Source organism: Cyprinus carpio, chromosome A1 (genome assembly GCF_018340385.1).
Source record: "Cyprinus carpio isolate SPL01 chromosome A1, ASM1834038v1, whole genome shotgun sequence".
Lineage (NCBI taxonomy): Eukaryota > Metazoa > Chordata > Actinopteri > Cypriniformes > Cyprinidae > Cyprinus > Cyprinus carpio.
Window position 1 is genome coordinate 12,818,610 of NC_056572.1, and position 25,065 is coordinate 12,843,674.

Consider the following 25,065-nt stretch of genomic DNA (forward strand, 5'->3'; position numbering starts at 1 on the left):
TTATTTGTGATTTCTGCACTTGTTGATTTTATGAGAAATCAATATGTTGCTTGTTAAATCTCTGAAGATTTGAGTCATGAACCATCGTTGCTTTGTTTAAGACACTTAAGCTCATGTTAGTCCAGGGCAATATACCTATAATTCATGTAATATAAGTTGTTGCGTATAATTGTGCCTGCTGAATGATTACTATCTCCTGCTGATCAAATGATTGATTGATTTATTGATTGATTGTTTGATTGTTTGATTGGTTGATTTATTGATTTTTTTTTTAATGTTCTGATGAATTACAATTCTTTATGGAATATTTTTACTTTGTGTAAATAAGGTACAAATTATTTCTAATAATACAATTATTAGAAATTATAAATAATAAATATGACATAATAATAACATAATGAAAACTAATTATTAATTAATTAAAAATGAATTTATGTGATCCCCACATTTCAAGCAAAAAGTGGAATAACCAATAATAATAATACAGTATTGTTTTGTTTATTTTTTCTGAGGCAAACAACTAGCTAGTAGCTGTTTAACTATTATTATAAATGATTAATAAATGACACAGATAATAATAATAATAATAATAATAATAATAATAATAATAATTGAGTTTTAATTAACCAATAGTAATAAAACAATATTTAATGAAACAATTTAATACAATTAAGTATTATTATTATATATATATATATATATATATATATATATATATATATATATATATATATATATATATATATATATATATATATATACTTTAATAAAAACTATTATTTCTTGTTTTATTTTTATTTAGTTCAGTTCTGTTCAATTGTACATTTCTTTTATGATCTAATAAATTCCTGTAGAGAATTTTGGGAAGTCCTGAGTTGCATTTCATAAACAAAGCACTTTATTTCATGGAAAATTTAAGCTTGAAGTTAAATTGTAAATCGTGTATGGCCACTCGTCTTTGCACAGGAGCCTGTATGGACGCCCGTGTAATTAATGAGTTTATATCTGTTGGCGTTTTTCCCACTCACCATAAACAGCTTTATAAGTGACAGGCCAGCTGTTTCTGGATCCGCAGCATCCCCCGTTTCCCTCTCCTCTCCTCTCCTCTCCTCTCCTCTCCTCTCCTCTCCTCTCGCTGCTATCTCACCTGGCCTGTCAGTGCCTCAGCACTTCCATAAATTCATCCCCGGTGGTATTTCCTCTCAGCCGTCATCCGCTGTCAGCACTTCCAGATGGCAGGTGGGACCATATTTCAAGAGGAGAGGTTGGGCAGGATGGGTTATCGTCCACCAGTAAACGCTGAAGGGAGGTGACGCGGAGACGGACGGTAATTACTGCCAGAGGCGCCCTCTATCGGACACTGAGGAACATGGGATCTCGGGGTTTAAAATTATAGCAAAGTAAATGAATTTGCTTATTGATTAAATATGCTGTTTTTTCAATTTAAATGATAATTTGACTGACTTTGGTAAATTATTAATCTGCTTGTTAATTAACCAAAATAAATAAGGGTACACTCTGGAAAGTTTATGTAAATTAAGACTGATTTTAACCTAATTTAAATTACCAAAACAGTACAAAAAAGGAGTAATTATAGTTAATAGCTAAAAGTTTGCTTCAGAAAAACTAAACTAAAATAATAATGTACTTATATAAACTAAATATAATAAACATTATAATGTATTTTATTTTTTTTTTTTTTTTTTTTTAATTATTACTGGTTTTTACCCGGCTTACTGTAGCAATCATGCTAAGAGTTTGTTTCAAATAAATGAACACAGAAAGATGAAGGCTAAGGAAAAAAGACAGATATTATGAAGATATTATGATGTTGAAGATGTTTTTATTTCAAATATGGATTTGAAACATGGCCACTACCTATTTAATTTGTTGTAAACACCATGGTACATTGTGGTGGTAATACAGCACCATGATATGCTTCAAAGTGGTCAAAATAGCATGTTAACATCTAAAACCATCATTTGACCATGCTATTACTTTTTAAGGGCAACCCTGGAATAAAATGCATAATGAATCAGGTCATGAATTACTTTGGAAATATTATAACATTCTCTCAAACAAAGGCAGTATCAAACACTTTTAAGCCTCTATCTTCATCTCAAAGATGTTATATAAAAGTCTATAGTACTCTCTCTGATGAATCTGGCCTTTGCTTTACTGCAAAAGATGGCCCACTTGTCTCACTCTGTACTGACTTTGTCACAGAGGTCTACTTATGTATGGCAGCCTCATCCTCCATCGTACCATAGGCCACCGCTTTTAGCGCTCAGCCCACCAGAGGTAACGGTGATAAATAACCACGCACCCACAGGCTCCACATCTGCCAGCAGTGAGGGATAAAAAAGGACAAATAAAACAGGACGGAGGGCGACAGACTGATTTACCAAGGCCATTCATGCCTGAAGTGAGTGGTTTGGGGCCCTGGTCACTTTGAAAGGGCTATGGTGCATGTCCGAAAGCCAGGGCAAAATGGCCACAAGCAATTAGGATGGGGGAAGCTGTAGCTTTGATAAATAAGAGCAAACACAGAGGCAAAGGTGAAAGTGTGACCTTAAAGTTATTTAAGGAAACTTCTCTCATTAGCGGTGTAATGAAAACAGAAAGCTTGAATTTTGCTCTTCTATAAAAACCATTAGCATGTCTAGGTGATATTTCACCTCAAGATGGGGTCAAATGTTATTTATTCTTTTTTCTTTTTATGTTTTTACATTTATGTTTTCAAGCATTATCTGTGCTACTTCGTACTTGGTGTGATTATAATGCATGTTTATAATAAGCCAAAGATAATTTTACACTTTGTGGACAATCAACAAAGTTTCTGAAAGTCGAAATGATAAATGATTATTTTTTATTTTTATTTAAAAAAAAATAAAAGTAAAATTGACAACCCTAATATATATATATATATATATATATATAGAGAGAGAGAGAGAGAGAGAGAGAGAGAGAGAGAGAGAGAGAGAGAGAGAGAGAGAGAGAGAGAGAGAGAGAGAGAGAGGTGAGAACCAGAAGGCCATAAGTGACATTTCACCAACTCTACAGGAGGGCCAAAACAAAAATGTACTATAGTTTGATCTGAATTTATGTACTGATTTAAATCGTTTATAATAAAAATTTGTACACGCATGGAGGACAGTATACTTATTGAACACTATTTTAACATTTATTCAAAAAAAAAAAAGTTTTATTCCATTTCGTGTATAAAAACATGGGCTCATTTGATGAGAATTTGAGCAAAGCATTATATTAATGAATTTAATACAAATAGCAATCTATTTTGATAAAATAATAATATCACATTAAAAAGTCCTTATATCAAATTAGTTAATTGAATGTGATTAATTTTACTAAAATAGTAATCCCAGCCACTTAACTATTTGCCCAAATGGACGATTGAAAAGCCTTAACAGATGCCTTCTGTAGTGAAAAATAAATATATTAAAAAAGTATTTTTTTCAAAATCATTTGTTTCGCACTAATTTCGGAACTACTGTATATCTGTGTTAAACGTGGAACTATTGCAAGTATACTTTAGGTACACTTTAAATATCTTGCATTTAAATATTATTCAAAGGTCATACAATCCTCATCAATAGTGACATTAAAAAAACATTTTAGGCTTAATACTGAGAAATGTCCATTGTGCACAAGTAGTACTCCAAATAAAGTTTAATTAAAAATTTTCTAATTAATAACTCCAAAATGATTAAGAATTCACTTGTGTCCTTCTGGCAGCAGAAAGAGCTCATCAAGAGCTTTTATTTGATACAATTACCTTAAAATAAATAAATAAATAAAAACATATCCTGAATATGTTATCCTAAGATTCAGACTTGTATTAATTATGAATGTCTGTGTTGGACTCATAAAGGTAAAGAGGTTTTTGTCTTCAGGTGTTATGTCTGTAAGCATCTCCATGTATCTCTAAAGTCAGTGGAAAATGACAAATGATTCAGGTATAATGTGATAATAGCAATTTTGGGTTAACCTTGAAGGTGTGGTGTGTTTCTATGGAGAATGTTTTTAGTGCACTTTTAGCATAGTTGCTACAGTGTTGCTAGGTGGTTGCTAGCATAGATGTGTACAGTATAGGTAGATTCCTCCTTCGACCTTTCCATGCAAGTAGACATGTCCGGCATCTTGGAACGGTCTATATGCCATCACTCACAATACAAATCAATGAGTTCTAAGATGCAACAACATTGCGCAGCATCCGGTTGTAAAAACTGTCTAAATTTAAATTCCTGAAGAAACTGGATAAGTTTTCACAGGTAAGAATGTGTTGGTTTGTGTTTTTGGTGTTTATTATATGTTTATTTTTTTTTTTTTTTTAATTAATGATTTGTTGTTTTTAGGCTTTTTATGTTTGTTTTTTGTTAGTTTATTTGAATTGTATTTTGTTGTCTACTGAAGATATATATTATTAACACATGAGTTTAAAAACAGTTGCAGTGCAGATGCATTGCTCTCGAGTATTTACGGACCGACTTTGACATTCCAATATGGTGGACAGCTTATGTATAGCGGCCCATAGAAACAGTTGCTAATGAGGAATCTACCTATACATATCTAATATGGTTGCTAGGGTGTTGCTGTGCAGAATGTTTTAGTGCACTTTTAGTGTGGTTGTTACAGCATTGCTATGTGGTTGCTAGGGTGTTGCTATGCAGAGTGTTTTTAGTTGTTACACCATCGTTAGGTATTTGTTAGGGCAATCTCAGTGGCTTTTATATTGTCCCCAAGTGGGGAGAAGAAGAAAAAGGTACCTTCCATGCATGTTTTCTCAGTACTTTCATGCAAATGTGTTCTGCAGCCATATTGCCTTGAGTAGCCTCCAGCTGCAGACTGATCAATGGATATTACAGAGTTATTTATGATGTGTATGAAAGCATAAAATGTAAACTTAGGATCTAGTTTCACGAACGTTTCATGCTGCTTGTGTACAGCTTCTGAGAAAACGGTTCAAAATTCTCCCAGTCCTTTCCTCCGGCTGACATGGACCTTTGTCAGCAGGAAGGCTGCTTTCCCAGCAGGAGTCCTGACACGCATTGTCCTGTTGAGACTCATGACATTATAGGAAAGAGAATCACAGGCTCTTCAGTCTGTTCCCTATGGTGGTCAAGTGTATGAACATTTGCTTTGGGCACTTGCAGACGACAGGTGGCTCTGATGCAGTATTTGATGGATAAGAATGCTTAAAATCCATTTTGAGGGTCTTGAAGGAGGCAGGTCATTTTGAAATCAAGCAGCCATAAATATTTACTCTATTTAGGGATAGTTCACCAAAAAATGAATACAATGTCAGTGTCGTCGTTTATTCACCCACATGCTGTTCCAAACTTGTATGAATTACTTTCTTCTGTGGAAAACAAAATTTGTATTTTTTTGTGTGAACTGTCCCTTTAATATCATGTTGATATTATTGTGCATAATCCATCAGATCATACATTCATTTTTTTTTTTAATTTAGTATCAAAATAATTTATATTTCAAGTCCTCTTATTCAGTTTTTTTTTTACCTACTATATTAGGACCATGAAATTATTTTTGCAATAAATATTTATCACAGTTCTAAAAGAATTGAAATGCAGTTGCTATGTAGTTAATGGCGTTGTTAAGTGAAATTGGGAATTGAAAACTTTAAATATATTAAACACCTTATGATTTTTATTACGGATGTTGAGTTCTGTTGAAATGTTCATGGTTAGCACTGCTTAATGCTAAAGTTTCGAGTCTCAGGCTGTTTGTTTGTGGCTTGTTTGCAGCTGGAGATGTTTGTGTTTGTGCAAAATTATAATTCCTGCCCAGACGATCCACAAACGCTCTAACATACAGAAAATCAACAAGATCACCATGTTTTATTCATGATGATTACACTCTGTGCTGCAATCCTCCTTCCCGCCCATTTTTCACAATCTTTCGCTTTCCCCAATGCTTATTTATAGTTATTTATAAAGTAGCCCATTAAAATTTTGTCAAACAACTGCATTCATATGTTAGGCTAATAAGCTGCCTGACCTTGAGATCGATGTGCGTTTGAAACACATTTGGATCTTCCACCGGTGCAGTGGCATGTCATCTGTCTTCACACGTTTCATTGAATCAGTTTTGTTAAAAAACTAAAGTTCTGCACCAACATGGCTACTATTATGACAGACAAATTGACTATTTTAACCTGTTTTGCACACCACAAATATGACAGGACTGCGGTGAAATCCAGCTTGCCAGACTGGATGAAAAGAAACAAGAATCCATTCTTCTGGAAGCTCCTATCACCAGTCAACACGTATATATATATATATATATATATATATATATATATATATATATAATATATATATATATATATATATATATATATTAGATTTTATTATTTATATTTATTTATTATTTTACATTTCATTGCTATTGGTAATGGTTTATGTTTTAATAGTAAGTTAAAGAAATTTGTCAAGTAAAAAGGTACTTGCCTCAGGAAAACTCGCAGCTCATGTCTGGCGTTCCACTCAGAAGAGACGTCCGTCACTGGACACAAACCTCAGTTTATATAACCTCTGTCAGGTTGTTTACGTGAATAAAATTTACATTTTGTGGGTAGTAAACAAAGTTTATATATTTTATTTTTTAATCATTAAAAAATCTAATTTATTTTTTCACCACACGCAATGCCCACTAGTTCAAGCATGATTAATATGCTCTAATGTTGTGTCAGCTTATGATTTTCTGTGGACTGTCATGCTCGAGTAAAAAAACAAAACAAACAAACAAAAAAAAAATCATAAAATAATCAATATGACTTATTCTCTACAGTATATTGAATACAATTCAAAATTGCTTGCCTAATAAATAAACAAACATGACACAATAAATGTTTGAGGTGAAATTATTTTATTAGCTTACTTCTAGAGGTTGCAGATTGATGCATGACAGTGAAAAATGTATTGAAATAATTCTAAACGTAGGTTAAAGTGTGCCCCCATTTCTCCTCCTCACTTTGTTTAGTTTAAATTATTACTGCTAACATGTGGGCGACCACATCCACTTCCAGGATTAATGACTCACTCTCCCACAGACACCGCACTCCAGCACCTGGCTCTCCCTAGGGTCCCTGAGCTCCTGTTTCCTCAGGGCAGAGCAGTGCGATGTGGTGGGATGTTGGGAAGTGCCGTTACCCCTGATTACCTTTCCCAGGCCTCATCGACCCATTTACTCCTAGGAGGGATGCCATAATCCCGTATTTGCGCATAACAGCTAATGCATTTTATTTGTAGCAACTGGAATGAACACATAACAAACTAACATTTGAAAAGAAATTGCTTTTTCATTAGTAGATTTTGGACAATAGGTGGTGCTAATGTGTCCTGTAATTTGTCAAGGAGTGTTAATGTTAATATTTATCACCCTAGTTGATAGGCTATTTTTAGGCAGGCACGACAGCCTGTCATAATGTTCAGATCGAACATTTTGATTGGATGAACATTTTATGGTCCTACACCTTCCGCAGACAGTATAAATACATATAAATACATTTAGAACACTTAGCTTAGTGATTGCTATCGGGATGTCAAGAGAATTTCAACCAGCATAACAAAAAATGTTTTTGAACCAAATCACCTACCCTGCCTTTAACTAGAAATAAAAAGTAGCAAATCATCTTTTTGTCAGGCATCGACATAAACTAAAGGTCATTGTCTTTATAAAAGGGATACACCATCCCAAAATGAAAATTTTGTCATTAATCACTTACCCCCATGTCGTTCCAAACCCGTAAAAGCTCTGTTCGTCTTCGGAACACAAGATATTAAGATATTTTGGATGAAAACCTGAAGGCTTGAGACTGTCCCATAGACTGCCAAGTAAATAACAGTGTCAAGGTCCAGAAAAGGTATGAAAGTCATCATCAGAATAATCTGCCATCAGACGTGCAATCTGGGTAATATGAAGCGACGGGAACACTTTTTGTAAGCGAAGAAAACAAAAATAACGACTTTATTCAATAATTCCTTTGTCATCGGTCTCCTCGGTGTCTCTCCATATAACCGTATGCTGCATATGCTCTTCTGTATCATCCACAAGCCACAAGGATGCGGTGTTTCTACGTGTATTTAGCTTTGATTTGAAATAAAACAGCGCATCCTTGTGGTGCGGATGATACAGAAGGGCATATGCAGCATACAGTGATATGGAGAGTTTAGCTCCAACCCTGAAAAAACCTCACTTGTCTGTAATCCTGAAGACCCTGATTAGCTTGTTCAGGTCTGTTTGATTAGGGTTAGAGCTAAACTCTGCAGGACAGCGGCACTGCAGGGCCGACGTTTCCTATCCCTGGTATATCACATTTAAAACAAAACAACCACATTGAAGCAAAACATTTTTTTTTTACAACCACAATATCAAAAAAAAAAAACCTCAAAACATCATAAGACAACAAACACTCCCCCATCTTTTTTTAATTACTTGTCCTAGAATTAATCAATGCATAACTATACAACACACGTTTAGGTACAAAACAAGACTGTATCAACAACATTCACCTTTAAATACAATAGTAATAATAATAATAATAATAATCAATAAGAAACAAGAGTTAAAGTCAAGTTCTAAATTCAAGCCCTTAGTGGAAAGAGTATTTAGTGTATAAATATAATAAGCTTCTCTTTTTAATAAGATATTGTTGACATCGCCACCTCTCCTAGGCACTTTAACATGTTCAGTTCAATATACGTAAGTGTGGAAAGGTTATGCCTTTTTGAATTAAAATGTACTGCTACTGGTTTTTTTTTTATCATTTGTGCGTATATTGCTTTGATGTTCCGCAATCCTAGTTTTTAAAGTATGTTGTATCTTTCCTATATACGCCAACCCACATGGATATTTTATATAACATTTTTAGTAGTACAAGTGATGACACCCTTAATTTTAAACTCCCTTCCTGAATGACGATGAGAGAAGACATTTTGTTTTTATAGTGAAATTACACTGGGCACAATGACCACGACTATAGTTACCCGAAGGGATAGATAAAAAAAAAATGAGTGGGTCGTTCAGATAAACTAACATCAGCTGTTACAAGATGATCACGTATATTAGGAGAGCGTTTCTACACAAACCTTGGTGTTTTTTCAAAGATATCGCTGAGGGAATGAACAGATTTGAAGATATACCAGTGTTTATCTATGATCTTTTTTATATCTGAACAAATAGGAGAATATTTAACAGGACATATAATGGTTTTATTTCCTGATTTTAACTGTTTTTTATTTAGAGATGTCTCTTGATTTTCATTTCCAAATCTCCTAACTGCAGACTGTATCCAATCTACATTGTAACCTCGCTCCCTAAATCTGTTAACCAGATCAGTGCTTTGTTGTGTATATGACTGTTCAGTACTACAAATTTGACGTAGCCGGTTAAATTGACTAATGGACAAGCTACGTTTCAAAGTTGTAGGATGGGAGCTCTGTCCATGCAAAAGTGTATTACGATCAGTGGGTTTTCTATAAAGATCTGTGATTATTAATTTTTTTTGCCATTCCTAATGATACGAATGTCCAAAAAACTAACACATGAATCATCATAATTAACTGTAAAACATAAGTGTTTATCAATAGTGTTAAGGAAACTGTGAAATTGTAGCAGTTGATTTTCAGTACCTGACCATAACATAAAAATATCATCAATATACCTTTGCCAAATTATAATATACAAGTTTTCATAATTTGGGGCCATTAAAAAATCAAAATCATCTCAAAATCATACACTCATTGTTGGAAAAGGTTCAAAATACACAAAAATGACCTGAAGGTATTATATTATATGATAAGGTAATATATGTATTATATTATATGTTTATAAATTTGGTTGTATTGCTGGGTTTTGGCCAGATGGAGGAGCTGTGTTCATTTCATTTCAGCCATCTCTCTCGCTCGCTCTCTCTCTCTCTCTCGCTCTCTCTCTCTCTCTCTCTCTCTCTCTCTCTCTCTCTCCCTAGTCATCTGTGTATTCAACACGTTCACAGCTCCAAATGATGCATTAAAACAGGCATCAAAATCGGACAAAGAGGAGACTAGTTATGCAAGGCAGCACAGGTAGTTTTTGGTTGGTTGGGGTTGGGGGTTTGGTTATCAGCAGAGACGAGTCTCAAACATTCATTCACAGGTGTGAGTTTCCTCAAGAAAAAAACAAAAACCTTGGCCTGAGGTTATTTTGACGAGGGAATCCAAATGGGAAATGTTTAAGGTCAAGTTATTCACATTGTTTCACATATCTGCAACTTGGCAGCTCTCAGTCCTCACACATCAGTGTGTAAAGATGGTTTGACGTACAACAGACGTGACCTCATGTTTCTCAGTCCCAGACCTGGAATGTCTGTGTTAAATCTTAGTTTGACATGGAGACATTGTGAGCGAGGGCAAATCGCAGCAGTTTGCTTGGGTTTTCCTTAAACAATTGCCATAGGGGCCATATTGATGAAGGCTAAGCAAAATACACAGTAGCTAGCTAGTCATCAATTATTGGACTATTTATGATGTGCAGTACCTCAATACAGTCTGCTGAGCATGGATATTAATTGCATATTTTGGTGTGAGCGTTTTATTCAGTGAAATTCAACATAAATACCATCTGCCAGAGTGCAGAAAAGCAGATGGTAGAATCAGGTGTGGAGATACTGCGGTAAAACACTGCTTCACCTCTGTGTGAGAGTGGATAGAGAGGACAAAACGAACAGACTCCTTAAACCAAGTCTAAATTAGCCATGTAATGCATCAAATGCAGCGAAAATGGCCTTTGGCAAGTAATGTTGGAACATTATAAATGATTTAACTTACAATGAGTGCCTTTATATGCAGAGCAATACGGTGTTAACTATAAAAATAATCTCTTTATAAAAACCTTTCAAGTGTAAATATGAAATGATCTTGTGCTACAGTATATTGAAATATTATATAAACAACAAACCCAATTTAGACTGATCAGTGTCTTTAAACTTTAAACTATTGAAGAACACAGCTTAAGGAATTTACATGATGTGTTGCAAGATATTAACATTTTTAATTGTTATTTAGGAATGTCCTCTGAATATTGAAATTTTCATTTTTTCTTTTTTTTTCTTGGTTATGCAAGCATTAGAGAAAGTGCTAAGGTTCTCTGAATGATGCATAAATAACATTTTTTAGTTAATGTTTTGAGTGTTTCTAAACTGGATAACTTTAAACGAACGTTCTATTAATGTTACTGAAGAACATTTGTTCATGACATCAAGAGAACCTTGCCAGATTGTACTCTTTTAGCTGGGAAAGTTGCTTTTTTATTAATCATAAATAATTGTCATATTTCTACTAGTAAACTATCAAAACAAACATTAGAGGAATAAATCATGAAGGGTCCTGAATGTACCATAGTAAAATCATGGTGGTTTACATGCATGTCATGTAACCATTAACCAACGCCAGAGAACTGTGAACATGCAAATGTGGATTATTCAAATATTAATTTTAAAACCTCAAGGGTACTTCAAGGAAATATATTAGGTGAAAGAGGTTCAGATGCCAAAAAAGTTTGGGAATGCCTGTATTACATGCAAATACGAAGTAATGTGAATCTGTGCATTTTAATGTGTTTGAAAAAAACAAAAGCCTTTCAAAAAGACAGTAATACATGGTTAACCCTACTGAAGGGTAAATTCAAATAAAAATGAATTTGTCCATCAGTAGTTTGTAAATCCATTGGTCGAATGCTGTGTAGCCACCTGACTTTCTGAGTGTATGAGCAGTAGGCTATTTTAGAAAGGAACATTTAAAAGATGAAAAAAGGAAGAAACAATAATTTGTGAATTATTTATTGCTATTGTGTAATTAATATATAATCATTTAATCAATAAAAAAGTAACTGTAGTCTGATTATGAGTTTTTTAAAATGCAATTTAATCTAATTACAAGCACTTATTTTATTTTATATATTTTTTTTTTGGATTCTGATTATGTAATCCAGATTACATGGAATCAGTTACTACCCAGCTTTGTGTATATAGACAGATTTCTGAAGGATCATGTGTCACTGAAGACTGGAGTAATGATGCTGAAAATTCAGCTTTGAATCACAACAAATAAATTCTATTTTAAAATCTATTCAAATAGAAAACCGTTGTTTTAAATTGTAATAATACTTCACATTATTACTGTTTTACCATATTTTTGCTAAAAATAAATGCAGCCTTGGTGAGTAGAAGATTTGGATGGTAATATTATATATATATATATATATATATATATATATATACACACACACACACACACACACACACACACACACACACACACACACACACACACACACACACACACTTTTGAAAGTAGTTTAGCAGAGACAAAGTTGTGACAGATGTAGTAATTGTTTTTTTTTTTTTTTTTTTTTTTCTTCCAGTGTTTTTTTTACAGACCCTATTTTTAGATTGTCCCTTGTCCACCCTCATTAAACCAGGTTAATTCAGTCCAGCAGCCCAGATGAAGAACTGCTGCTCCGGCTGATGTAGACGTTTCTCTTTCTCTGTGTGTGTGGTTGTGTTTGATTTAGAGCAGCTCAAAAGCTGTCACGCAAGGCCAAATGAAGCCACAGGTGATCCGAGCTGCGATCGATCCACACACGGATGTGAAAACCAGATTAACTGATGCTCTGACCGTGGTACAGCTGTGTTGATGAAAGAACGAGAGGACAGGGAAAGCGCTTTTCATGTTTTTTCTTCCTGAGATTGAGGAAAAGATTGTTTGTTGTGTGTTGGACAGGTCTTGTCGAGTGCCAGTGCTGAACCACTGTTTTGAGTTGAGATGGAAATGATTTTGATTCCACTCAACAGTTCCATAAACAATTATATTTGTATTTTTAATAAATCACCAAATTTATTTACTTAATTTTTATTTATTTATGAATTAATATGCACACACATTTTTTTTTTTTTTTAAACATGAGTACTATTAATTTAATTTCAAAATGTATTATTATTATTATTATTAGTAGTAGTAGTAGTAGTATTTTACATAACAGTAATAGTTCTTGGTTCATTTTAATTATGAAATAACCATAAATAAATCTTATTGTTCAGTAAATGATTCAGATGTTCATTCGGTAAATATTCTGACTGATTCAGTGAAGGGAGTCATTTTAGACCACAGGGTTTGGAGCTTATTTGTGAGTCGTTTTGATTGATTCATTAAAAGAACCAGATCAAATGACTCATTCGGTCATGGATGGAATAAAACTAGTTTTGTGTAGGGTTTTTATTTTTATTTTTATTATATATATATATATATATATATATATATATATATATATATATATATATATATATATATATATATATATATATATATATTTTTTTTTTTTTTTTTTTTTTTTTTTGTGCAACCTTTTTTAAAAAGATGGGTCTGTTTATCATGTTTTATTATTCTTCCATATTTGATCCAGACTTGATCAAAACCTCAACTTAAGATAAGAAGTTACAATATGTTTATTGGTGTGGAGCTGTGGATTCAGTGGTTAAGGCCCTATGATGTTCGGAAAAAGGGCAGGTGTTCAAGAATCATTATCAAGTAATTTGTAACAATATGATTCATTTATTTATTAATTGAACTGAATTGGATTGAATTTAGAGCCAGGTATTGATTCTTGATAGTTGTGAGAATTTGTGGGTTATTGATTATGATTATGTTTCTGTATCCACTCCTCATTACTTTTGCCTCAGACTCAAGTAATAGAAAGTCTGCTCTCAATATATGATTGTGGACCTTGTGACCCGTTGACTCTGACCTACAACTGAGGGTTCATTTCACTGAATGCCGCAGATCACACCCACATTCTCAGAGATAAAATCAACAGTGATCATGGACTATTCCATTGCCCTTCCTCCAAAATAAAGAAATATGACACTGTTTTTGAGGAGGAATTATGTAGACCTAACATTATCAGCTGCTCAACTACACCCAAAACCAAAGCAGTGCAACCACAATGACGTCATATATCGGTATTATATTGCTGTATTCTACACTCTAAAAAATGCTTGGTTGTTTCGTCCCAACTTTGGGTTAAATGTGGACTAACCCAACTTATGGGTTAAATTTTTAAATTACATTTTTAACCCAAAAGTTGGCTTAGTCCATATTTGACCCTTAAGTTGGGTTGAAACAACCCAGCAATTTTAGAGTTTACAACACATGTCAGCCCTGTAGTCATAAGGAATGTTGAGAATTTCAGAAGATCTAGACATTTTTTGTTTCTTGACCGATCCCTTTTTTTAAAAAAATTTATTATTTTAAAAAGATTTTTTAAAATTGTTTTATTTATTTATATTTTATTTCCATTGTTCAGACCCTATAGCCATGTTATTCATTAATAATATTATATTAGGGGTGTAAGGTACACAAACATGACAGTTCGGTACATACCTCGGTTTTGATACAGTTTCGTTACAGCAGGGGGAAAAACTAAACATACACACACACACACACACACACACACACACACACACACATATATATATATATATATATAAATATATATATATATGTATATACAGTATATATATATACACACACACACACACACACACACACACACACACACACACACACACTAATTTTTTTTTTATTAAACATTGTTTTTTTTTTATTATTGATTTTTTTTTTGAAATTATTTTTTTTTTTTTATTTTCTTATGGATAAAAATCTTCTTGGGCTTATGCTCTAAACTACAGTGAGTCCTTTTACATTACTATAAGGTTACAATTAACAACAGAGCCCACACTTAAATTTAATTACTATTTATTTTTGAATATAACAAGCAACACTCAACTTAAAAAAAAAAATTATGCAAACATGTAAATTGCACATAATGCAGTTTTTAAATTAACTTCCAAATGAAAAAAATTCTATTTGTTGTTTAAATATATTCATTTACACAAGTGCCTCTCATAATTACTTTCATAACAGATTTATTTAAACAGTAAATAATAAGACATCACTAGCAGGTATTAATAAAATGATAGTCTAATGTTTCACAAAATGAAAGACCCATATGAAGAATATTCAAAATGAAAGACCCATACCGAGAATATTCACGAATACCTGTACCGTTACACCCCTATATATGTGTGTGTGTGTGTGTGTGTGATTATAAATTATAAATATTAAATATTTTTATATATATATATATATATATATATATATATATTTATATATATATGTATAGATATATAGATAGATAGATAGATAGATAGATAGATAGATAGATAGATAGATAGAGTTATTTTATAAATATCAGAGGAATCTTATGTATATCCGAAGTGCGGAGGGAATATTGCTGTATTTATTAGTTTTCTGTTTTGGATATGATACTGTATCACTTTACTCTCTAATGATGCTTGCAAACTCATGCTGTGCCAGAATCAATCTGTTTTAAACTAAAAGACTGAAAACAGAGGTTTTCTTATGCTGACAGATAAGCAGATGCATGTGTGTGAGAAAATAGCATACATGGTGTTAGAAAAATAAATGACACAGCGGATAAGAACAGTTCCTATTCTCTGTAAAATGCTGGTAACCACTGACTTGCATTTTATGAATTGACAAGGGCCACAGTTAATTTTTTGAACACAAAATGTTCTTTACTTTGTAAATCGGAAAATAAGAAGAAAATAATTAGTTTTTTTTTTTTTTGCACAATAATTGCAATAGTTTCTTGAATACGGCCTCGCTTTCATTTAATTTATTGGCGCTGTTTGTTTCTGTCCAGGATTCAGATTCAGTTCCATAATGAAAATCAGTGGAAGCGCTGCCCATTTATTTAGTTCTGATTCAAGAAATGTACACATTTAGATGGCTTTTATTTGATCTGTGTGGGAGCAGCATCAGAAGCTCCGCTTAATGTCATTTGTCTCGACACCTTCTTCAAGCTGTAACATCACTGTGAATCACACTGCAGCATCATTTTTCAGTGAGCCAATTGTGCGATTATGTATTCAACCCTGGGTTTCGACAGTCTGAGGGCATTGAGGATGAATAACCTCTTAGTAATTAACTGCAGCATCCATAAGACCATGTGTTATGTGTCCCATCACACGAGCACTGCAATCTTCTAATTAAAAGCTCAGGCGTAAATCAAGCGTTAAACATAGTGCCGTCACCTTTAAACTTGCAGCATCCGCCAAAGCCAAAGGTCCTCTTCAAGCCTGTTTGTTTGCACTTTTTATTTAAGCAAAATGCGTTGAATACATTCATAAAACTGTTAGTTTGGAGCCCGTGCCCATGGCTATTATAATGTACACATCATTGCTCTGACGGCAGTGTGCGCTTCCTGTGTAACCTTCATTAACTGCAGATAGAGGCTAAAATGTGTTCTTCAGTTATAAGAGTATTGCCCCAAGATATTCAGTTTCAGTGAACAGTAAACAATGAAAACTCATATTTAGACATCTGCACTCAGCATTTTGTACTTTTGAATGTTAAGTTATATGAGAGGTTAATCGAATGGGCCATGATAAATACAAGCTGACATGCTGATAATTATCAGTGAAAAATGATAATTCCTTAAGTTTAAGTAAACAAAAATTGTGCTTAAAGTAATGCATTTAAAAAAGAATACAATTGCAATCAGTGTTACTTTATTTTTTTATTTACTATTGTGCTCTGTCAGTCGATCAGGTCATGGAATGTTTTCCTCAAGAATCTTAATTTCTTTGCAACTGAAGACATGAGCATCTTGGATGACATGGGGGTGATTAAATTATCATGCTTTTTTTATTCTGGAAGTGAACTAATCCTTTAATCATGCATTTTTTTTGCTTGTTGAACATATGATTGCTTAGAGTATAACAGTTTTCAAAAATGAATAAAGCACTCATTAGCTATGCTTGCAAATGACAGGCAGTCCTCAAGGTATCCTGAAGTTTGAAACTTTGTGATTGACACAAACCAACAAGGTTGTCCTACATCATCAAGAATGGTTTGATTGCTTGTATTTGTCAAGCTCTTATCTAAAAGGAAATGATTAAATGTGCATGAAGAGTTTGTTTTTGTCTGTATGCATGTGCAATCAGTTAGGCTTGCTGCACGTCACTTTCAAAGAAGTTGTGTGTGGTCTTGAAGACAGCAGGCTTATTAAATAAGTAGTTGGGAGAGAGAGAGAGTTTCACCTTTTCGTACATTGCCCTTTGCCTGACAGCCAAGATAAACGAGCCGGTGTGCAGAGAGGTACGAGAGCGCAAACACGTGTTTCTGTTTGCCAAGCCATGCAGACTGACCGCCACAATCCTTATTTATTGGCCAGCATGATACAGACTTTCTAAAGCAGAGCCCTGACACATTATGGGGAAAATAGGCAATAGAAACTGAGACAAAATGCACACGGATTGAATCTACCTGTGAGCTGAAGACTGTGGGAAGCTTTTATGAGCATTTAAAAGGATGGAGGAGAAAAGAAAACTTTGTTAAACCTTGAAGTCTGAATGATATTTAGTTTGAATACATGACCGTATGGTTGCCAAGCAGTTTTAGGTGTTGCTAAGCTACTTTAAAACAATGCCAAGCTTTTGCAAAGTGTTCTGAATGGTTGCTAGGGTGTTGCTAATGTGTAAAATAGTTGCTGGGTGGTTGCTAAGAAGATTAGTTCAGCAGTTGAGCCACACCTGGCTCTTTGACAAAAATCATGTGGTACGCCAGACTTCGGTAGACTTCAACTTTCTGTCAACTTTTTTGTACAACCTACCAAAGTTAATGAAGTTCAGTGCTGTTGGCGAGTGTCATGACAGCCATCAGCGGCAAACCACTTACATAGGTTTTTATTGGAGCCTATGGCTCCTGCACTCAGATTCAAGCAGTTTTGTTGATAATGGCGAAAATAAAGATTTTTAGAAAAGCACCATAAATTTAAAAGTATATAAAAAAAGTGACTGGACTGAAACATATCCTTTTATTGATACTGGTGCTCTGATGTGCCATTTCAAAACATTTCAACACATACTTATGCTTTTGCCGCAGATACCTTTTATGTTCTGTAAATATGTCATATTTATGATAATGTGCGCAACTTTGGTGGGACTGTTTGAAATGATTAATAAAGAAGCATAGATGAATGAGAAAGTAAAGCAGGATGTCAGTGAACAGTTGCTTAAAGTTGTATATAGTTTAGTTGTTGCTACATATGTGGTTGGTATGGTTTTGGTTGCTGGGGCATTGCTAGGAAGTTGCTTGGATGTTCTGCGTGATTACTAGGTGGTTGCAAAGGTGTTCTGAATAGTTTTTTAGGATGTTGCTAAGTTGTAAAATAGGTTTTAGGTAGCTGTTGGATGGTTGCTAAGATGTTTTGGATAGTTTAGTTGTTGAAAAGGTTGTTGATAAGGGTTTTGAATGGTTTTTAGGGTGTTTAACCGGTTGCTAGGGTGTTGTTAAGGTGTAAATTAGTTTCTAGGCAGCTGTTAAAAGTTTTTATGGTTTAGTTGTCGACCAGGTCTTCTGAATGGTAGCTAAGGAAATTCTGGGTGGTTACTAGGCATTGCTAGGGGAGTTCTAAGGTGTTCTAAGTGGTTTAAATTCAATTTCCATTTAGTCTCATTGCTATCGAGGAGAAAAAGTTGCAATATTGCAGAAGTCTCAAATTCCCTGTTTCACCTGTTTGTCCTCAGTCCTATCTATTTTTTTTAGTTTTTATTTATTTATTTATTTTTTTAGATAGCGTGGTTATCTGCCATGCATTTGTCATACCCATTTCTTCTTGTTTCTAGCTCTGCAGCTTCCAATAATCTCTTCCTGATCTTAAGACACACTCCAAAGAAGAACAGATAAGAGGAGAACTTCTTGTGCACTTTTTCTCTGACAGTTGCTCTGAACAAAGCCACACATACTGTCTGTGTTTGGTATACAATGCTAGCATACTCCTTTCTGAATACTGTGCAGTATAAACACTGTATATTGATCATATGACCTCCTCAGGTTGCATATGCATAGCATTCACCAATCATCTTGGAAATACATACAGTGACTTTTGTTTTTGTAATTCAGTTTTGTGAAACTTTTGGCAGATAATGATTCAAAATAATGTTAAAGATCATGCATTCAGTGCTTACAGAAAGTTTTGGTACAGTGCGCAGCATATATACTGCATACTCCTGAATTTCTAGAGTAGTATGTTAGTATGCTACTCTAAACCGTTAAAGTCGCCCTTGAGAAGCTCTGTTGAGTTCGGTCAAGGTACTGTACAAACATCCCGTTGTTTGATTCATTAACTTTGGGACCTCTCTCAAACTGGCCCACTGGAAAATTACATTCATTATCAGTGAACAAATCCAGAATGCTAATTTATTTGCTTTAGCTTGAGTGAGAGAGAGTTGTACAGTGCTCTGTGATACGTGATTAACCCTTGTGTTCTGTTAAATTGAATTTACTTCTGTTCAGGTCCCAGATATCCCAGTGTTGCACATTTAAAAATATTAGTAGTAATTAAACCAAATTTGCATTTATTTATTTATTGATTGATTGATTCTACTTACTAATCCAAAACCAGTAGACATGTTACTGAAATCGTAACCCCATGGTAGGCATGCATTGTACAGAAAATACATATAAATTGCTGTGATATTACTGCAGCATTCTTTTTTCTACAATGTTAATATTTAATATTAGAAGTATCAACAAATTATGAATAAAAATAACATATCAGAACTTAGAAGAAAAAAGAATTAGAATATGTAATTAAATTAAAAATTAAAGAAAATATAGTTTTATATTGCAGCTGTTTTATTGCCAAATTATTAAGTATTTATTGCCAAATTAATATTTAATAATTTACATTTATACTGTTATATTTGTATTTTTATGTATGCATTTTTCTAAATCTGTATATATATATATATATATATATATATATTAGATATATATATATATATATATATATATTATATATATATATATATTTTTTTTTTTTTTTTTTTTTTTTTTTTTTTTTTTAATTTTTTTTTTTTGTGATATTTATTTTTTCTTACAGATATTTAAAACACCAGGGTCAAAGCAAAATAAATCTGCAAGCTTAGGACAGAAACAGTAGTCTGTACCACTACCTAAATGTGATGAGTACATTTGCATGTACCAATTCTGCAATCCTACTTCTACAATTTGTGACACTCTACGGGAATTCAGTTTTGTTATTTTCAATATTTAATGTGCCTTTGTTGAAAAAATAAAAAATAAAAATGCTCAAGAGAAGTTTTCATCCATATGCATGTTGTGATAAGACAGATAGACATCACTGCCAAAATATCCTGTGTCCCTGCTGATTATTCCACGTCAATCAGTGGCCATTGGAATAACACACTGAGAAGAAAAGCTCCTGCATCTATTCCACACAGAACACACAGGTGGCTTGGACCAAAGAAAGAGCATCAGATAACCTTAAATTGGGATGGTGCCATACTGTTTCCCGAAACCAAGCATTTTTCTTTTTCTTACTCTTGCTCATTTTTCCTCCTTGTTTTTGTCATTCCTCTCTGAGCCTGACATTCTATCTGATGCCGAAGTAATTTAACTGAAGTAGATAAAGGGGAGTAGAGCAATCTGCTGTGATTCTTGTTTCAGATGCTGTCCTCTCAGCCCAACTCTATAAATTGGATCAAACAGAATGCAGATGCGTAGAGACCGACAGCTCTATGATCCGTGCCGATGAGACAGAGGAATAATTGCAGGACACTTGCTGGAGATTTTGTCTTTACTTCTTGTGTGGTATTGATGTTTGGTGTGGAATAATAATGAATAGTCTTTTTGATTTTTGTTGAGCATTTTTGACATCTGACTGGTTACAGAATAAAGTTTTGACTAGTTTGGTCCAGCTTAGATTCTAAGATGGTCTGTTTTTTGTTTTGTTTTTTCTCCACAAGCTGATTAATTAGGTTATTATAACAGACCTTGCCATTAAGATTAATTCATAATTTGTTGAGACATAATACTAATATATAAATAAACATTAATAGTGTATTTGTAATGTGTTGATGCATATAAACACTCTGCAGAGTAATACTACCAGGAAATAATTTAATATAGTAATTGGGAAAACCACTGGAGAACAACACAACCACTATAAACAATGCGGAACGCAGGACAGAAGAAACAGGGCTTATGTACACATTACAGATAATAGATAACACAAGACACCTACTAAATCTAATCAGTTACCATAGAGACAAATTAACTAGTGAAAATATTCAAACAAGCTCATAGAAACAGATAAGAAACCATATATGTTACAGTATTTTTTTCCCTTGAAAAATTATTGCAGTCAACTTTTATTGCATTAATGTATTATTTCTAAAATAACATCAAATATTTTTTTTTTAATATTTAATTTTGTAAATTTATTTATTTATTTATTTTTGTTTAGTAGTTTTAGTACTTCAACTTTAGCTTTTTTTTTTTCTTCTTTTTTCAGTTGGTTGCCAAGACACCATTTCATGTTTCTTAAGTTTTTTCTTAGAATTTTATTAATAAATAATAAATATAAATATTTATTTTAAAATTTGATGTTATATATATATATATATATATATATTGTTTTGTTTTAGTTAACAATAACAACGGTAGTTTATATATGTATTTTAATTTTTTTTAAATGTAATCTGCATGATATATTTTTTTTTTTTACATTTATTTTACTCAAACGATTACAAATATGAGTTAAAGCAAAATAAATGCATAAGAAAGGACAGACAGAGAATCAGCCCTGCTTCAAAATGAATGAATGAATGAATGAATGAATGAATTCACTTGAATGAATACACTTAGACCAGTTTGGTCTACTTGAAACTCACAAGGTTTTTGGCACAAGCTGGCTGAGTCAGCTTTACCACTCTATTCATGTGAATCCAGCTAAAACCCTCATTAATCTAACCAAAAACAACCACCAACAACTGGTAGAGTCGCCCATGCACAACTATAGTTGCTACGGTGTTGCTTGGTGGGTGGTTGCCAGGGTGTTCTGTGTGATTGCTGCATTGTTACTTAGAGTTCTGAGTCAAAATTGTCAACTCTCAAATCCAGATACAGCTCAGGTCTCTCCTTAAATGAAGTCTAATACATTTTTAGCTTGTTTTATCACCTGCTGGTCCAAAATCGCAAGTCTGGTTGCTTAGAAAAGTAATAACAAATTTCATTTTCCACCTTATTCTCTGTCTCACACTGTCTCGCTAGCTGTAGCTGCAGTCATATGAGGAAATGTGTAGATGGTAGTTGGAGTAGGAACTGTTTGAGTTCGTTGTGGATTCTCTGTTTCATTGACAGTCTGGCGCTGGCACAGGTTTGAAAGCCTGGAGGGGTCAGAGACTGAGATTGAACACTAGTGCCCAAGGCCATCTGTGGCTGCATAAGTGAATGAGACCATACAGATTAAACAGAAACTATTTTAAATGTTTTTTATGACATGAAAGACAATCTGCACCAAAGTCATCTTGGGTAACATGAACCGTATGGAAATATTTCAGATAGTTTCATGTCATAATTGCAACTGTCTATTCATCAAAGAATGCTTAAAAATTAAATGTATTATGATTTCCACAAAAAAAATATTTATCAACACAACTGTTTTCAATATTGGTAATAATAAGAAATGTTTCTTGAGCAGCAGATCAGCATTTTAAAATGATTTGTGAAGGATCATGTGACAATGAAGACTGGAGTAATGATGCTGAAAGCATTACAGGAATAAATTACATTTGAACATATATTCACATAGAAAACTATTATTTTAAATTTTAATAATATTTTACAATATTGCTACGTTTACTCTAACAAATAAAATCAGCCTCAGTGAGCATAAACGTGCCATATTCAGAGTACGGCCAAGCCAAGTTTCAAAAGCAGCAGTGCAGAGAAGTAAAAGAGAAAACATTATTGTATTTATTTTGGTTGTTGCTGTAGTTTCAGATAGCATCATTGCGATTTTAGTTTTTTTGTTAAACAAATAATTAAAAAAAAGATAGAAAGCAAAGAATGAGTGTAAATTTCTCTTGTGGGTAATCAACATTTTGCTGTTCGCCAGGCAGGAATCAAGATCTGCGGTACCTAATGATGCCATGAAGATGTTTATCCAGGTTCGAAAGTCTCCCAGCTTGCCGTTTTGAATAAACATTGTTGTGTCACAAATTCAATGCATAAGTAAGTAGTAAGTATATTCCCACCAAGCCACTCGACAGCCGGCAGCAGGGCAGGGATTTTATCGGCATCCAATGAAGAGCACTTGTGTGAGTGTGTTTCCGTGGTAACAGAAGCATTCTTCCGTGATTGTCCACGTGAAAATGACTCCGTTGAGATGCCATGTGGAAACATAAATACAGACAGCAGACAGGGGGAACCAAGCAGTCAAGGCCTAAGTCCGCTGGACTATAAAATTGACTTGGAATCAATAAGAGGAGTGCAATTCTTGGAGCAGGGAAAGATGTATGAATGGGGCATAAAATCAAAACGGAGAATAGAGGTGAACTTGCGTACATAACGGCGAAACGCTAGGGGCCGATTCACTGCGAGCGATAGAGCCAGAATGTGGTGTCTATTATAGCTGCTTGATAGAGAATTCACTACACAGCAGCTTAACAGGAGAGAGCTCATGTGGTGTGACAATTTTATTTTGGCTCAGTCCATAGATGGCTTCCTTTAAAAGGCAATGTCAGTCAGGATCCACCTGCCCTCGAAACCCCTAACACTCATTACGCACAACGTGAGTCATGCGCACTCACATAGTAGGTGTTTCTTTATCACGGGACACTTTCTGCACCTGTATAACCACTTCTTTCTGGACGTAGATTGTGTGGTGTTCCTGTAGACCAGAGTATTGTGATGACTGGCACCCGTAAGTCACCTTTAACCCTTGCACGCCTCTCATTCGCTTGTCAGTTTGACGCTTCTGTTGGAAAAGCTGTAGAAGAGATGAGGGAAGTTCATGTCCCACCAGGCCCAAAGCAAGCAGTCGTTTAGTATTTGTTCAGGTAGACAGGAAACGCAGATCATAAAGGGTCAGCGAAAGTGGAATGATAAAACATTTCTGACAGTGCAAATTGAGGGTCAGAAAAACAACACAAATGACAAAGATAGGAAACGGAGCACAGAGAAGCACAATCACTTCTGTTTACATCGATTTATGTCAGATGAATGTTATTGGAGACAGTGAGCTGTTTGTTAGGTTCTCAAAACAGGGTTTTTTTTTTTTTTTTTTGCTCTACTTGATACTTTATGTATCTGGATAATGTTATTAGTGTTAGTGTTTGCCACTATTATTTTTGCAAAATTTTGGGGTTTAGAATTAGAGTGTAAATCAGCACATTATATACAACACAATAAATATTTACAGATATATAGTTTCATAGTGGTGTACCGTTGTGAAGGAATCAGTCCTTTTGAACAAAATGTTTTAATAAATGATTTATTGATTTATATATATATATATAATATCTATATATATATATATATATATATATATATATACACACACACACATACATATTCTATATTAAGAGTTCAGATGCAAAAGACTGAGTGCCATCTGAAATTTTCTTCTAAAATTAGCATTTTCTCAGGCTCCTATGTGTAGGTTCAGTAATTTCACTTTAATGGCAATGAATATATATATATATATTTTTTTTTTTTTCATTACCATTAAAGTGAAATAACTGAATATAAACAGAAGCCTGATAAAATGCTTATTTTAGAAAAAAGATTTTAGACAGCACTTAGAGGCTTTTGCAGCTGAACTCTTCATATTATAAATTAATAAAATATAGTATATACAGGTGCATCTCAATAAATTTGAATGTCATGGAAAAGTTCATTTCAGTAATTCAACTAAAATTGTGAAGCTCGTGTATTGAATAAATTCAGTGCACACAGACTGAAGTAGTTTAAGACTTTGGTTCTTTTAATTGTGATGATTTTGGCTCAAATTTAACAAAAACCCACCAATTCACTATCTCAACAAATTAGAATATGGTGACATGCCAATCTGGTAATCAACTCAAAACACCTG

The 25,065-nt window shown here is 33.6% G+C and overlaps 1 protein-coding gene across 2 annotated transcripts in view; it reads left to right on the top strand.

Moving 5' to 3' along the window:
- LOC109112091 (glypican-5-like) overlaps positions 1-25,065 on the top strand; it is a 209,688-nt gene that overhangs the window by 66,135 nt on the left and 118,488 nt on the right. The gene's annotated exons all lie outside the window — the stretch shown is intronic.